This window comes from Schistocerca nitens, chromosome 1 (assembly GCF_023898315.1).
Source record: "Schistocerca nitens isolate TAMUIC-IGC-003100 chromosome 1, iqSchNite1.1, whole genome shotgun sequence".
NCBI lineage: Eukaryota > Metazoa > Arthropoda > Insecta > Orthoptera > Acrididae > Schistocerca > Schistocerca nitens.
In genome coordinates, this window is record NC_064614.1 from 342,697,983 (window position 1) to 342,716,761 (window position 18,779).

Sequence of the window (18,779 nt, forward strand, 5' to 3'; positions counted from 1 at the left end):
GGAGTACGAGGAGCGCCGTAACAGGTGGACCTAATCAATTCTCGTGGAGAAAGACTGACGGAGTGAAGGGTAATTTTACCCGCTTCGTGGCGGCGTATCCTGCAGCACGAAGCGCACAGGTGCGTTTCCCGTTGAATAAATAACGGGGAAAGTAATGAGCCTGCACATAAATTACTGACAACACCAGCTTCCGTGGAGGCTTAGGCTCCTCTCGAATAAAATGCGAGCGCGACGAGCGTACCCCGATACTTGTTTCAAGTCACGCCCTTCCTGTTGAAATGTTCCTTGACGAAAGGAAAACGTTGGTTTTGTTTTCGGGAATAAAAGTAGTTAATTAGTCAAATACAGTACTGCTCATTACACAAAATAAAAACGAATTCTCATAGCTATGACATACGTCCTGATACAAAAAGCTAATTCACAATGTACAGTTTCGTATACATGAGCAGGGTGGCAGAAAATGTAAACACACGAGTACTTATAGAACCTGTTGAAGTTTTTTTTTTTTTTTTTTTTTTTTAAATCGTATGGGACTTAACTACTAAGGTCATCAGTCCCTAAGCTTACACACTACTTAACCTAAATTACGGTAAGGACAAACAAACACACACACACACACACACACACACACACACCTATGTCCGAGGGAGGACTCAAACCTCCGCCGGGACCAGCCGCACAGTTCATGACTGCAGCGCCTAAGACCGCTTGGCTAATCCCGCGCGGCTGTTGAAGAATGTTTGTTAAATGTTCTAATAGAAAAAACTTTCCTCAGTGGCGCCTGATCACTATCTGCTTTCCGCCTCTGAAAGAAACATACTAAAGTAAAAACGCGATAACTCTAAATCTGTTTCATCTTTGATACTGGATGAGCTTTGCGTACGACGTTTCACTCTTTAGTGTACAAGGGAAGAAAGCGGTTTTCAGTTATATTAAGGAACACAAACGAACAGTTTTGTGGAATATGCATTATCTAGTGCGTCCAGTAACTGTGACACTGTGGAATATTTTCTTCTTGGCTTCATCAGAGCGTTTTAGTGTGGACAACTCTATCGACGTTGTCATTCGGGAGGACGACGGTTCAATATCGCGTCCGGCCATCCTGATTTAGGTTTTCCGTGATTTCCCTAAATCGCTCCAGGCAAATGCTGGGATGGTTCCTTTGAAAGGGCACGACCGACTTCCTTCCCCATCCTTCTCTAATCCGATGAGACCGATGACCTCGCTGTTTGGTCTCTTCCCCAAACAATCCAATCCCATCTATCGACGTTGTCTCAGCTCTGGTTACTGGGATCGCGCAACCGCTGAACATATATGCATTTACAGCTGCAGCTTTGTTACACCACATTTGCTGTCTGTGACGCACTGATGCTCCGTTGTACCTTATTTATGGTGTACGACATTTCGAACAGATACTTTTTAGACTTACGCACTGTTCACTGAACGACAGTGAACAAACGCATAAATGTTTCTACCTATCCATGCAACCGTTTGGAATTTTTTTAACTATCTGTTTTTACCGTTTTTAATAACAATATAACACACATTTAAAAATGTAACGTACAATGACAGAGTGTTTCTTTCTAATATATCCGAATATGTCTTGAATAAATGATTCGACGGAAGACTATTACGAAATCACTCTGTAAATGGTCGTGCCGAGGTGGATTCACCGATTCCCGTCAGATCACCGAAGTTAAGCATCGTCGGGGCTGGCTAGTACTTGGATGGGTAACCGTTCGGGTACGCCGCTGGCTGTTGGCAATTTGCCCTTTGCCTTTCCGGCAGCGGGGACGGGAGGGGTGGTGGTATAATGTCCCTGATCAGTTGCCTTTGCACCAGTGTCCTGGATTCAATTCCAAACCTCTCCACAGAGTCTCCTGAAGTGAGGACACGCGACACTGTTGATAGCGATCCGACCCTCGGATGGGGACACCCCTCTTGGTGCTGTTCTTGGGAAGTAGACCATGTGGCACCCTCTCCCTTCTCTCGATGTATCCAATACGGACATGACACTACACTAAACACACACCAATTACGGTCAGATACATTTAAGCACACAGCTCATACTTCGCGAAATAAAGGTGCCTGAGAGCACGGAATATAGGAAAAATTTTCAAATTAGGCGGCTCAACCTGCCATTTGCGGTCTACCAGTTGCTCATGTCATACGACTTTAAGATATCAGGAATCATGCCCTTACTGAAACAAAACACCCTGTGAATACATTGGATCACAACCCGAAAACCGAGCGAGGTGGCGCAGTGGTTAGACACTGGACTCGCATTCGGGAGGACGACGGTTCAATCCCGCGTCCGGCCATCCTGATTTAGGTTTTCCGTGATTTCCCTAATCACTCCAGGCAAATGCCGGGATGGTTCCTCTGAAAGGGCACGGCCGACTTCCTTCCCCGTCCTTCCCTAATCCGATGAGACCGATGACCACGCTGTCTGGTCTCCTTCCCCAAACCAACCCACCAACCAACAACCCGAAAAATGTATAATCTTTTGTCTGTTCGTTATTTAATCCATCTAACAACACATCAAATAATAAGATTTATAGAGAAAATAGTTTTCTTGGATTTTCGTCGAATAAAAACCAGAAAATCAATTACTAGTAAGAAAACTGCAAAACTAAGTAATAAAGTCTACTACACCATGCTGCTAAACACGAGGAAGAAAGTTTACAAGCATAGTGTCTAGCACTTTTTCTAGACGAATGTGACGAAATATGAATAAGAGCGCCCCCCCCCCCCCCCAATGAACCATGGACCTTACCGTTGGTGGGGAGGCTTGCGTGCCTCAGCGATACAGATGGCCGTACCGTAGGTGCAACCACAACGGAGGGGTATCTGTTGAGAGGCCAGACAAACGAGTGGTTCCTGACGAGGGGCAGCAGCCTTTTCAGTAGTTGCAGGGGCAACAGTCTGGATGATTCACTGACCTGGCCTTGCAACACTAACCAAAACAGCCTTGCTGTGCTGGTACAGCGAACGGCTGAAAGCAAGGGGAAACTACGGCCGTAATTTTTCCCGAGGGCATGCAGCTTTACTCTATGATTAAATGATGATGGCGTCCTCTTGGGTAAAATATTCCGGAGGTAAAATAGTCCCCCATTCGGATCTCCGGGTGGGGACTACTCAAGAGGACGTCATTATCAGGAGAAAGAAAACTGGCGTTCTACGGATAGGAGCGTGGAATGTCAGATCCCTTAACCGGGCAGGTAGATTAGAAAATTTAAAAAGGGAAATGGATTGGTTGAAGTTAGATATAGTGGGAATTAGTGAAATTCGGTGGCAGGAGGAACAAGACTTTTGGTCAGGTGAATACGGGGTTATAAATACAAAATCAAATAGAGGTAATGCAGGAGTAGGTTTAATAATGAATAAGAAAATAGGAGTGCGGGTAAGCTACTACAAACAGCATAGTGAACGCATTATTGTGGCCAAGATAGACACGAAGCCCACGCCTACTACAGTAGTACAAGTTTATATGCCAACTAGTTCTGCAGATGATGAAGAAATTGATGAAATGTATGATGAGATAAAAGAAATTATTCAGGTAGTGAAGGAGGACGAAAATTTAATAGTCATGGGTGACTGGAATTCGAGAGTAGGAAAAAGGAGAGAAGGAAACATAGTAGGTGAATATGGATTGGGGGTAAGAAATGAAAGAGGAAGCCGTCTGGTAGAATTTTGCACAGAGCATAACTTAATCATAGCTAACACTTGGTTCAAGAATCATAAAAGAAGGTTGTATACATGGAAGAATCCCGGAGATACTAAAAGGTATCAGATAGATTATATAATGGTAAGACAGAGATTTAGGAACCAGATTTTAAATTGTAAGACATTTCCAGGGGCAGATGTGGACTCTGACTACAATCTATTGCTTATGAACTGTAGATTAAAACTGAAGAAACTGCAAAAAGGTGGGAATTTAAGGAGGTGGGACCTGGATAAATGGACTAAACCAGAGGTTGTACAGAGTTTCAGGGAGAGCATAAGGGAACAATTGACAGCAATGGGGGAAAGAAATACAGTACAAGAAGAATGGGTAGCTCTGAGGGATGAAGTAGTGAAGGCAGCAGAGGATAAAGTAGGTAAAAAGACGAGGGCTAGCAGAAATCCTTGGGTAACAGAAGAAATATTGAATTTAATTGATGAAACGAGAAAATATAAAAATGCAGTAAATGAAGCAGGCAAAAAGGAATACAAACGTCTCAAAAATGAGATCGACAGGAAGTGCAAAATGGCTAAGCAGGGATGGCTAGAGGACAAATGTAAGGATGTAGAGGCTTATATCACTAGGGGTAAGATAGATACTGCCTACAGGAAAATTAGAGAGACCTTTGGAGAAAAGAGAACCACTTGTATGAATATCAAGAGCTCAGATGGAAAACCAGTTCTAAGCAAAGAAGGGAAAGCAGAAAGGTGGAAGGAGTATATAAAGGGTCTATACAAGGGTGATGTATTTGAGGACAATATCATGGAAATGGAAGAGAATGTAGATGAAGATGAAATGGGAGACACCATACTGCGTGAAGAGTTTGACAGAGCACTGAAAGACCTAAGTCGAAACAAGGCCCCGGGAGTAGACAACATTCCATTGGAACTAGTGACGGCCTTGGTAGAGCCAGTCCTGACAAAACTCTACCATCTGGTGAGCAAGATGTATGAGACAGGCGAAATACCCTCAGACTTCAAGAAGAATATAATAATTCCAATCCCAAAGAATGCAGGTGTTGACAGATGTGAAAATTACCGAACTATCAGTTTAGTAAGTCACAGCTGCAAAATACTAACACGAATTCTTTACAGACGAGTGGAACAACTGGTAGAAGCCGACCTCGGTGATGATCAGTTTGGATTCCGTAGAAATGTTGGAACACGTGAGGCAATACTGACCTTACGACTTATCTTAGAAAAAAGATTAAGGAAAGGCAAACCTACGTTTCTAGCATTTGTAGACTTAGAGAAAGCTTTTGACAATGTTGACTGGAATACTCTCTTTCAAATTCTAAAGGTGGCAAGGGTAAAATACAGGGAGCGAAAGGCTATTTACAATTTGTACAGAAACCAGGTGGCAGTTATAAGAGTCGAGGAACATGAAAGGGAAGCAGTGGTTGGGAAGGGAGTGAGACAGGGTTGTAGTCCCTCCCCGATGCTATTCAATCTGTATATTGAGCAAGCAGTGAAGGAAACAAAAGAAAAATTCGGAGTAGGTATTAAAATCCATGGAGAAGAAATAAAAACGTTAAGGTTCGCCGATGACATTGTAATTCTGTCAGAGGCAGCAAAGGACTTGGAAGAGCAGTTAAACGGAATGGACAGTGTCATGAAAGGAGGATATAAGATGAACATCAACAAAAGCAAAACGAGGATAATGGAATGTAGTCGAATTAAGTCGGGCGATGCTGAGGGAATCAGATTTGGAAATGAGACACTTAAAGTAGTAAAGGAGTTTTGCTATTTGGGGAGCAAAATAACTGATGATGGTCGAAGGAGAGAAGATATAAAATGTCGACTGGCAATGGCAAGGAAAGTGTTTCTGAAGAAGAGAAATTTGTTAACATCGAGCATAGATTTAAGTGTCAGGAAGTCGTTTCTGAAAGTATTTGTATGGAGTGTAGCCATGTATGGAAGTGAAACATAGACGATAAATAGTTTGGACAGGAAGAGAATAGAAGCTTTCGAAATGTGGTGCTACAGAAGAATGCTGAAGATTAGATGGGTAGATCACATAACTAATGACGAGGTATTGAACAGAATTGGGGAGAAGAGGAATTTGTGGCACAACTTGACTAGAAGGAGGGACCGGTTGGTAGGACATGTTCTGAGGCATCAGGGGATCACAAATCTAGCATTGGAGGGCAGCGTGGAGGGTAAAAATCTTATAGGGAGACCAAGAGATGAATACACTAAGCTGATTCAGAAAGATGTAGGTTGCAGTAGTTACTGAGAGATGAAGAAGCTCGCACAGGATAGGGTAGCATGGAGAGTTGCATCATACCAGTCTCAGGACTGAAGACCACAACAACAACAAACAATGAATAAGAGGCATGATCAGGGCACAACTAGAAAGTTTGGTTATATAAGATTATGGCAGGTTAAACACAACGTTTGTGGACAATCCATTTTCGTTTTTCCTAACCATTATCGAATGGAAAATACTAAAATACTGTATCTGGCGAAAAAATGTACTTTTAAAACTAAATTGATAGGTTAAGTCACTATTTTATCTGTAAATGGCTGTCATTAATACTGAAGAGTGACTCTTTGACTAGGCCACTGGGCCGGCCGGTGTGGCCGTGCGGTTCTAGGAGGTTCAGTCTCGAACCGCGTGACCGTTAGGAACGCAGATTCGAATCCTTCCTCGGGCATGGATGTGTGTGATGTCCTTAGGTTAGTTAGGTTTAAGTAGTTCTAAGTTCTAGGGGACTGATGACCATAGATGGTAAGTCCCATAGTGCTCAGAGCCATTTGAACCATTTGAACTAGGCCACTGGTAAAACTCCAGTTATCGCTGTATTGAGCGTCTTTATCCTGCTTTCCTCTGGTGGGGGGCAGGGGGGTGCATTTTCATGACTGTTGTAAAAATCGACAGAATTTCTACATTTAACAATATTCGACTCTTCACCTTGCAATTAACACATTACATACACTCTGGTATCTAGCCATACAGGCGTATTGCTGAACTATTTACAACAAGTAGAGGAAGAGCTAACCGTGTGATATACCTTTTTGTATTATCCCATACTACAGATTTTATCAGAACAGTGTCCCAATAATTTTGCTTATAATGTGTTTAGTAAAAAGTAACTCTTGTTTCACGTAACAACACTGAAGGAATTCGTCAGCTATGATGATTGCTTTGGGACAAATAACTGATGAGTAGGGCAATGCAACAGTTCAATCTGGCGATAGTTCCTATGAATGACAAGGACTGCAGTTGAAAAGGAGAAATTTCAAAACGAATGCAGAACATACGTGCCAACGTCGAAACAATGAAAACTCCATGAAGTCGCTGCATTAAATGTTGGAACAGTAACTGGCAAGTGCTGTTTTCCTGTTGTAAACTCGACTTCGTAGTAAAAATCAGCTGGGTTAGGCTAGAAAATTCGACAGAGGTTCAAATGGCTCTGAGCACTATGGGACTTAACTTCTGAGGTCATCCGTCCCCTAGAACTTAGACCTACTTAAACCTAACTAACCTAAGGACATCACACACATCCATGCCCGAGGCAGGATTCGAACCTGCGACCGCAGCGGCCGCGCGGTTCCAGACTGTAGCGCCTAGAACCGCTCGACCACTCCGGCCGGCTTCGACAGAGGCCTTATCGCATTACCGATGAAGTTTCTGTGACTAGAAGTAACATGGTTCCACTCCGAAAGTGTGAAACATGCAGTATATTGTGTACACGTCTACACGAACGCGCCCACATATCATTTCAGGCAGTTTAATTAATGGCGAAAAGCTACACTAATTCCTAATGGAGTGCTATAAAAATGTAAAACAACAATAATAACGGTAATAATAATAATAATAATAATAATAACAAATAGAAACAAGACAAAAGCTATAAATACTTATGCCATACCAATATTGACCTACTCATTTGGAGTAGTGAAATGGAGTAACACAGACCTAGAAGCACTCAATACACTTACACGCTCACAATGCCACAAATATAGAATACATCACATACATTCAGCAACAGAAAGATTCACATTAAGCAGAAAGGAAGGAGGAAGGGGATTTATCGATATAAAAAACCTACATTATGGACAGGTAGACAATTTAAGAAAATTCTTTATAGAACGAGCAGAAACTAGCAAAATACACAAAGCAATCACTCATATAAATACATCGGCTACACCACTACAATTTCATAACCACCTCTACAACCCTTTAGACCACATAACATCAACAGATACGAAGAAAGTAAATTGGAAAAAGAAAACACTTCATGGCAAGCACCCGTATCATCTAACACAGCCACACATCGATCAAGACGCATCCAACACATGGCTAAGAAAAGGCAATATATACAGTGAGACAGAAGGATTCATGATTGCAATACAGGATCAAACAATAAACACCAGGTATTACAGCAAGCATATTATTAAAGATCCCAATACCACAACAGATAAATGCAGACTTTGTAAACAACAAATAGAAACAGTAGATCACATCACAAGCGGATGTACAATACTAGCAAATACAGAATACCCCAGAAGACATGACAATGTCGCAAAAATAATACATCAACAGCTTGCCTTACAACATAAACTTTTAAAACAACAAGTTCCTACATACAAGTATGCACCACAAAATGTACTGGAGAATGATGAATACAAATTATACTGGAACAGAACCATTATAACAGATAAAACAACACCACATAACATACCTGACATCATACTCACCAATAAAAAGAAGAAATTAACACAACTAATCGAAATATCCATACCCAATACAACAAATATACAAAAGAAAACAGGAGAAAAATTGAAAAATACATCCAACTGGCTGAGGAAGTCAAAGACATGTGGCATCAGGATAAAGTTGACATCATACCAATTATACTATCAACTACAGGAGTCATACCACACAATATCCACCAGTACATCAATGCAATACAGCTACATCCAAACATATATATACAACTACAGAAATCCGTAATTATTGATACATGCTCAATTACCCGAAAGTTCCTAAATGCAATATAACACATACCGTACAGTTAATAGGAAGTGACGCTTGATCAAGGTCCGCGTCACTTTCCATTCTCAACCAGACTTAACGTCTGAGAAAGTAAAGAAATAATAATAATAACTTCAGTCATTACACAGAAATTAATGACACATACAACACAGAACAAAATTATAAGTGAAGAACAAAAAGGCTGCTGCAAAGGAGTACGAGGATGTAAAGAGCAACTGATAATAGATACAGAGGTGACATATCAAGCTAAAACTAAACAAAGGTCGCTGCACTACGCTACATTGATTACCAAAAAGCTTTTGATAGTGTACCCCACTCATGGTTGCTACACATATTGGAAATATACAAAGTAGATCCTAAATTGATACAGTTCCTAAACATAGTAATGAAAAATTGGAAAACCACACTTAATATCCAAACAAATTCAAATAATATCACATCACAGCCAATACAGATCAAGTGTGGAATATACCAAGGAGACTCATTAAGTCCTTTCTGGTTCTGCCTTGCTCTGAACCCACTATCCAACATGCTAAGTAATACAAATTATGGATACAATATTACTGGAACATACCAACATAAAATCACACATTTGCTATACATGGATGATCTAAAACTACTGGCAGCAACAAATCAACAACTCAACCAATTACTGAAGATAACAGAAGTATTCAGCAATGATATAAATATGGCTTTTGGAACAGACAAATGTAAGAAAAATAGCATAGTCAAGGGAAAACACACTAAACAAGAAGATTACATATTGGATAACCACAGCGACTGCATAGAAGCGATGGAAAAAACAGATGCTTATAAATATCTAGGATACAGACAAAAAATATTACTAGATAATACAAATATTAAAGAAGAACTAAAAGAAAAATATAGACAAAGAATAACAAAAATACTGAAAACAGAATTGACAGCAAGAAACAAGACAAAAGCTATAAATACTTACGCTATACCAGTACTGACCTACTCATTTGGAGTAGTGAAATGGAGTAACACAGACCTAGAAGCACTCAATACACTTACACGATCACAATGCCACAAATATAGAATACATCACATACATTCAGCAACAGAAAGATTCACATTAAGCGGAAAGCAAGGAGGAAGAGGATTTATCGACATAAAAAACCTACATTATGAACAGGTAGACAATTTAAGAAAATTCTTTATGGAACGAGCAGAAACTACCAAAATACACAAAGCAAAGGTTACACCATTGCAATTTCATAACCACTTCTACAACCCTTTAGATCACATAACATCAACAGATACGAAGAAAGTAAATTGGAAAAAGAAAACATTACATGGCAAGCACCCGTATCATCTAACACAGCCACACATCGATCAAGATGCATCCAACACATGGCTAAGAAAAGGCAATATATACAGTGAGACGGAAGGATTCATGATTGCAATACGGGATCAAACAATAAACACCAGATATTACAGCAAGCATATTATTAAAGATCCCAATACCACAACAGATAAATGCAGACTTTGCAAACAACAAATAGAAACAGTAGATCACATCACAAGTGGATGTACAATACTAGCAAATACAGAATACCCCAGAAGACATGACAATGTAGCAAAAATAATACATCAACAACTTGCCATACAACATAAAGTAATAAAGCAACAAGTTCCCACATACAAGTATGCACCACAAAATGTACTGGAGAATGATGAATACAAATTATACTGGAACAGAACCATTATAACAGATAAAACAACACCACATAACAAACCTGACATCATACTCACCAATAAAAAGAAGAAATTAACACAACTAATCGAAATATCCATACCCAATACAACAAATATACAGAAGAAAACAGGAGAAAAAATTGAAAAATACATCCATCTGGCTAAGGAAGTCAAAGACGTGTGGCATCAGGATAAAGTTGACATTGTACCAATTATACTATCAACTACAGGAGTCATACCACACAATATCCACCAGTACATCAACGCAATACAGCTACATCCAAACATATATATACAACTACAGAAATCTGTAATTATTGACACATGTTCAATTACCCGAAAGTTCCTCAATGCAATGTAGCATATACCACACAGTTAAAAGGAAGTCACGCTTGATCAAGGTTCGCGTCACTTTTCATTTTTAACCAGACATAACGTCTGAGAAAGGAAAGTTAATAATAATAATAATAATAATAATAAATCACGTTGTTCTGAAACTGCACTTTTCTTCTGACAGACCATGGATGGTGAAGTACGCTGTCTGAAAAACACTTTAAAAATCTGTCCCTGACATGCTCAGTAATTTTTATATCAACACAAGGTATAACCATCAAAATAATAAAATCAAACTCTCTCACTATTTCTTTCTTTTCTTTCTCAACACAGAAAAATCCTCAAGCAGGTGTCAAATTTTATTTGCTCATATTACTCCTACTTCAGTCCTGCTGTGTTCATTTCTAAAAAAGAAAAACATATTGTAATAGATATACAAATTTTATTGATTGTATTAACACAGCTGCTTATTGACATATGCAGCATGAACAATACATTGGAGGAAATAACTAATTTAAAGCATATCCATGCATTACTGTTTGAAACAATTCAAGAGGCCTTTCGTCTGTCAGGATGATGATGGTGAAGAAGAAGAAAAAGATGATGATAATGATCAAGGAAATCTAGTCAACTATCTTCGATTAAAATCAATTAACACTTTGCCGTCCGCACGTCTCGTTAAAATTTTTTCGCTTGGCGCCGGCAGCGCTAAGTCGGATTACTTGGCTTCTCGCAGACCGCTTCTCACCTTTCCGTTGATGACAAGTTTCAAACACATTGATTTTTGCGCGCTTTAATTTTCCGGAAATCCTATATTTTGCTGTATCGTTCCACTAACTCGAATTTTCTTTTCAAGTAACTTCTCGGCAAGTTCTACACTGTTATAATAATTATCTATGCAGAGGTGATGCCACTTTCCATCAGAAGTTGTCAATAGTTCCATCACTGTTTTTGCTAAAGGCTGTCCAGCGCCGGAATATATCTTGAACGAGGAAATGTATCCCGTACTCGAATCACACAGCATCCGAATGAGTATGCCGTATTTCGTAATTTTCGACGGATTGTAAACTTTAAAATTTAACGGTACACGCCACGGTATCATTCCTTCATCAATTGAGATGTTTTGACTTGGATTAAACTTTTCTTTAAACTTTTTGGAAAAATAATCAATGAAGAATTGCACTTTGACAAGCCGGTCGGCATTATCCGGTTCAGTGTTTCTGTCGGAAAAATTTAAAAACGATAATATTTGTCTGAATCGGTTGCGCGACATCGTTTTGCGAAATATCGGTGTGTCTATCAACGGACTCGTTGACGAATAATCATTGATCCTTGCTTTTTTATTATTCCCATAAGGATAGCAAGCCCAAACCATTTTCTAAGTTCTGGTCCCGTAAGGTCGACAAATTTGGCATTTTTTAAAATCCAGTTTCCTTCCATTGCAATTTTGACTGTAGTACTTGTTGGTTTCGTTGCTAATATATTCAAATAGATCGTTCCCAATATATAATTGTACGATATCCTCGACTCTCTGTATATCTTTGGGAAATATGTTTGGACCCGGGGATCCTTCAAATTTATTATTGGTCCTCGGTAAACCAAAGTCTGACCACTGTGCACTGTCTTCTTCGTCCGACTCAGCCGAATCAGTTGGCAACCGTAGCGTCCGGCGAATTCTTCTTGGACGTATTTCTCTCCCTTCCTACGATTCTGCTTGGCTTTCATTTTTTTGATATCGAATGTCTTCTTTCCAATTGGCCAAGTTGCCCGAAACGTCAGACAAGACATCCGCGCGTTCATCGTAAATAATACTGTTGTCTCTTTCGTCCGCCATGATGAAAGGGCACAAGTACTTATAAAAACAAAACACTTGTTGACGTGTGTAACATATTGATGCCTAAACAAAACACCAACAGAATGCAAAACATACTAACGTGCTGTCGCCGGCTACTGCGCGATACTATGCCGGTGACACCACTGTGGTGTCGCCGGCCGTTGACCACTATTTCGCGCCGACACCACTGTGGTGTCGCCGGACGGCATAGTGTTAAACAGTTGACCACTCCTGTATTTTAACGTAATATTTCTTGTCATTGGACTGGCCGTATGGTAAGTATGTCATTGCACTAAACTTTTCTGCTCGGGCCATGTGAAGAACTACACATGCTGTCTCGTCCCTAACACGCAGCTTTTACAAGGCGAGTCGCACGCGCTGTTGCGGGTATTGTCCGGCTCTGCTATTAATAAGAGTCGTCACGGGCGTGAAGGGTATTAATGGTGGCCCGCCCTGTGCGGCCGGCGACGCCCGACGAAGGCCCGCGAAACAGCAGACAATGGGCAGGCGGCAGGCGGCAGGCGCCACCCATCCCTCTGGGCTGCTTCCGTGAATGCTGACGGCGCGCGCTCAAGTTATCGCGGCGGTCATACTGGCGGACCCAAACGGCGCCTCGGAAACTACTCTAGGTGCAATGTGTATCCAAAACGGAGTCTATCAACTTCTCCTCTATCACAGAGATCTTGTTGAATGAACTAAGAAACAACATTGCAGGAGCTTTAACATTGATTAGAATTAAGCTCAATGTTTCAAATTCAGTTAGCTTATCTCGTCAATCAAAGCTAAAAGGCACAAATGTTTCAATACGACGCCATACTTTATTTGTTATCAGAAGCACAACCAGTAACAGATCTCGGCTTCAGTCATGAAGCTACTGATGCCCCCTCACGAAACGTATTCTCACATATGTTAAGTACTACAAGTTTATCTTGGCACAATTTCCTGATCTTTGTCGGTTAAAGTTTGTAAATACTACTCACATGTACCTGAGAGATTTGTAGTACTTCTCTTCAGCTGCTAATCTGGATCCACCCACTATGAAGTTACTGCGTTGTTGATACGCAACATTAGCTGGTTTTGGGTTACATAAAAATCGTCCGGCGGATGAAGAACATAGTAATGCCGGCAATAGGGATAAACTAAAATAATAATTCTGTTATAAATTGTGCACAATTAAATTTCGGTTTCTGTGATTCTGCCAGAAATGTCTCAGGTTTCTCGGATCACTTTTCGGTGTCTCTACCAATATGAGAAAGAATTGCTGCAAATTAGTGTCCCTGTATCTTCATTAGTCACTATTCGGTAGTCACTAGCTACAGCCGCTCCTCGTTACATCTGGCTAAGATGACAGCGACCACACTTAGTATGCTCCAAAAAACTTCTGTTCCTCATAGTAGACCCATCGAGGACTACTCCAGCAATTTAAACAACATTAAGAACGATACACCTGAGCCGTTAGGTGTGTTTACTGAAACAGCAAGTTGACACACAGAGTTACTGCAGCCAATTCCGCTGGAAAATATACGTACTTTTTTTTTTTTTAATCCGTATACCTTCACCTATACGATAAGTTACCCTCAGGCAGTGACTATGTGCATTATTGATTGCGTTGCCTTTGTGTAAGAGTCATGCAGTTCGGTTTATCGTCGCTCATAATGAAATTCGTTTTATTTTTAGTCTAAAGAAATTAAGCATGCATTTTCCGGCTAGGCAACGAAGTCCGGAGAGCGCTATGCCGACAATAGGCCCCTCCATACGGCATGCGATGACGCCACTGGCAGAGAATGACACGGCGATCGGTCGGGTCCGATTGACCAATCTAGGAGCAGAAAGCAGAACTTAATCTTTACCTTACGTTTCGGGTTAAGAGACTTCCACAGCTACATTAACTCTTGGTTGACTTTTTACTGTGGGAGGTGGTGAAATTGTGAAGACACTGGACTAGGATTTGGGACGTCGTTCGTTCAAATCCTCATATAGCCATCCAGATTTAGGTGTTCCTAATTTCCCTAAATCACTTACGGTAAATGCCGTAATGGTTCCTGTGAGAAAGACATGGCAGATTTACTTTCTTTTCTTTCCCTATCCGACGTTGGACGCCGTCTTTAATGACCTTTAGGTCGACTGGGTGTTAAACCCTGATATTCTTCTCTATTTCTTGGATGAGAAAACATAATAAGCGCTGAACGTTTTCCTTCACCCTTCAACTATGGCAAGTAGGCGTAAATATCGACTTCTGGTAAAATACTTATCCGTATGTATAGTAGTGTTCTGGTAAGGACCAAATTTCGAAATACTATAAAGCAAAAAGAAAGCTTCGCATGCTAAGTTTGAGTGAACTTTCAAACGACCAACTCGTACGGATAATCGCTGGAAAATATATCAGGCAAGTATAATTGCTGCACGTGGCCATTGCTCTCAAAGTGGTTCCTTGCCAGAAGATGTTAGTAATCACGACTAGAGGTTGTCGACACCGAAGAGATGACACTTCAGACTCCCAGTACTTGGGACATGGATGTGTCCTACCATATAGGGGGCGAACAACACTTTTAATCTTTTCAAGTCCGTTATATGGCCGCCGCTAATAAGTGAAGCACGAAATATACTCGTGGCAATACGGCGAGCAGCAATTTGAGCACATCAGAGTTCACAAGCGTATTCTGTGCCAGAGCTGCGGCAGGGAAAAAAGAAAAGGACAGGTAATTGCGAGCAATTTGCTAAAGCGTAAGGCACGGGCCTCAATGGCGGTACCAGCTGTCTTATTTGCCTGGATTGGTAACCAGCTCGGCTCAGGCTGGAGTGAGTCAGCTAGAGCCAGCGGCGTGCATGTCCTGCAGCCACAGAACGGCCTCTCCCCTTGGAAGCCAGAAACAATTACCCTGCGGCTACAAGCAGGCCGCTCGCGATTTTCCGATCTCGTCCGCCGGCCACCGTAACGAGTCTCTCCCGGAAAAACTGCCGTCTACCAGCGCAGGGTGACTCATCCGACGCCGTGCTGCCGCGCCCGGTGGCGCCTTTAGTCGCTTTCTTCGTTTCTGATGTCCTGCGCTCTCTCTCTCTCTCTCTCTCTCCCCGTTTCTCCTCCGCCCGCAGGCAGTAGCACACGCACACAAATGCAGACACACTAGCGCATGCACTCAGAGTGTAGAATGAGAAGTATGACAATTGACTCCAACTGGCCTTCCCGTAGATCGACATTTGACTGAACCACTGTATTTTATATGCAAAACATTCATTCTGTATGATATTCCACATTGCTTACTGGTGTGGCCCCCCCCCCCCCCCCCCGGTAGCTGCGTGGTCAGCGCGACAGAATGTCAATCCCAAGGGCCCGAGTTCGATTCTCGGCTGGGTCGGAGATTTTCTCCACTCAGGGACTGGGTGTTGTGTTGTCATAATCATCATTATTTCATCCCCATCGACGCGCAAGTCGCCGAAGTGGCGTCAAATCGAAAGACTTGCACCCGGCGAACGGTCTACCCGACGGGAGGCCCTAGTCACACGACTTCTTTTTTTATTGCTTACTGGTAAGTACCATCTCGAACAGGCGGCAGGGAATCTAAGAGATGAGTGTCACGACAAAATGGTCACGATCAACTGAACTAGCGCTTGTCTCTGCGCTGGAGAGAGAACACTCTTGTCAGCACGGCAAATGGAATTGCTCGGCGAATCAGGTGGCCAGGATGTCACCCAGCCATGTACTGGCTGTCAGCGCGACAGTTCGAAAGCAGGATGGTTAAGGCATTCTACATTAGTCTGTTTGTTAGCGGCTCGACGATTGGAAAACTCCATCCATGGACAGCACCTGTGCAATGCGTTGCAAGTGTCAGTACGCGGTCAAAGCACTGTTCTGTGTAGTTGTGCGTGCGTTATGGCGGAGCTAAGAGAAATCGAATGTGGGCAGATTGTTGGTGTTCGTATGGTGGGTGATTCCCTAACCGAGGGAGCCGAAGCGTTTGGTGTTTCAAGAGGCACAGCATCGACGATTTTTCCCCTTGCAGGAAAAGCGTCAAGACTCCCATCAGCCAAGTCACACGCGTGTGTACTGAGTGATCGTGACAGACGGTCATTGAAGAGGATTACTTGAGAAGTAAGAGGACGGAGGACTACAGCTGTAAAAGTAATTGCAGAACGGAGCGTCGCAGTCACGAACCCTGTCAGCACCAAGCAACAAAAATTAAGCTCCGTAAGTTGGGAACTGCACGGCGAGCATAAATTCCAGGACCAGTCATCAGTGATACAAATGTCACTAATAAGAAAACGTGTTGCTGACGTCATAAAATCTGGTCTATGGAGCAATGGAAAATGTCACTTGGTTGGAAGGGTCCTGTTGCACACTGTTTCCAATTTCTGGACGAATTTACGTCTCAAGTGTGGAAGATTGCGGGGATTTGGTGATGATTTGGGCAGCCATACAGTGGTATTCTACAGGCCCCATGAGTATTCTGCAAGGGTGCATTACTGCCAAAGATTTTATCATCATTTTGGCTAATGCGGTCCACCCTATGGTGCAATGTGTTTCCCCATGCTGATGCTGTAGTCCAAGAAAAAAATTTGGAGATTTGTGGTAAGGACTAGGCACCAAACTGCTGAGGTCATCGGTAACTAGGCTTACGCACTACTTTATCTAACTTGAACTAACTCACCCATGCCCGAGGGAGGACTCGAACCTCCGACGGGGGGAGCCTCGCGAACCGTGACAAGACGCCCCAGGCCGCACGGTTACCCCTCGTGGCTGTAGTGCAGACAACAGGGCCCCGGTTTACATGGCTTGTCGGCGGGTCAGGGATTTTCTCTGCCTCGTGCTGACTGGGTGTTGTGTGATGTCCTTAGGTTAGATAGGTTTAAGTAGTTCTAAGTTCTAGGGGACTGATGACCATAGATGTTGAGTCCCGTAGTGCTCAGAGCCTTACATGGCTTGCATCGCCCAGGACTGATTTCGTGAGCACGTTGATGAGTTGTTAGATCTCCCCTGGCCATCAGTCACCATATCTCAATAATATTGAGCCTTTGCGCTCTAGTTTGAAGAGAAGGGTGCATGACCGCTATCCACCTCTATCATAGTTACCTGAACTTGCCATTATATTACAGAAATAATCGTGTAAGAGTCCCTTGAAAACCATACAGGATCTATATTTATGCGTTCTGATTTGACAAGAAGCTGTTTTGAATGCCGTTGTCCACACTCTTTCTATCACGTGAGTACTTCAGTTCGGTGAAAACCGCTGAAGAGAGAATCGCTGTCGTGGGCGACAAAGTACACTACTGGCCATTAAAATTGCTACACCACAGAGATGACGTGCTACAGACGCGAAATTTAATCGACAGGAAGAAGATGCTGTGATACGCAAATTATTAGCTTTTCAGAGCATTAACACAAGGTTGGCGCCGCTGGCGACACCTACAACGTGCTGACATGAGGAAAGTTTCCAACCGATTTCTCATACACATATAGCAGTTGACCGACGTTGCCTGGTGAAACGTTGTTGTGATTCCTCGTGTAAGGAGGAGAAATGCGTACCACCACGTTTCCGACTTTGATAAAGGTCGGATTGTAGCCTATCGCGATTGCGGATTATCGTATCGCGACATTGCTGCTCGCGTTGGTCGAGATCCAATGACTGTTAGCAGAATATGGAATCGGTGGGTTCAGGAGTGTAATAAGGAACGCTGTGATGGATCCCAACGGCGTCGTATCACTAGCAGTCGAGATGACAGGCATCTTATCCGCATGGCTGTAACGGATTGTCCAGCCACATCTCGGTCCCAACAGATGGGGACGTTTGCACGACAACAACGATCTGCACGAACAGTTCGACGACGTTTGCAACAGTATGGACTATCAACTCGGAGACCATGGCTGCGGTTACCCTTGACGCATCACAGACAGGAGCGCCTGCGATGGGGTACTAAACGACGAACCTGGGTGCACGAATGGCAAAACGACATTTTTTCGGATGAATCCAGGTTCTGTTTACAGCATCATGATGGTCGCATCCGTGTTTGGCGACATCGCGGTGAACGTACATTGGAAGCGTGTATTCCTCATCGCCATACTGGCGTATCACCCAGCGTGATGGTATGGGGTGCCATTGGTTACACGTCTTGGTCACCTCTTATTCGCATTGACGGCACTTTGAACAGTGGACGTTACATTTCAGATGTGTT

The 18,779-nt window shown here is 42.4% G+C and overlaps 1 pseudogene; it reads left to right on the forward strand.

Moving 5' to 3' along the window:
* The first annotated feature begins 1,645 nt into the window (after positions 1 to 1,645).
* On the forward strand, positions 1,646 to 1,764 carry LOC126208676 (5S ribosomal RNA; annotated as a pseudogene).
* Positions 1,765 to 18,779: the final 17,015 nt, after the last annotated feature.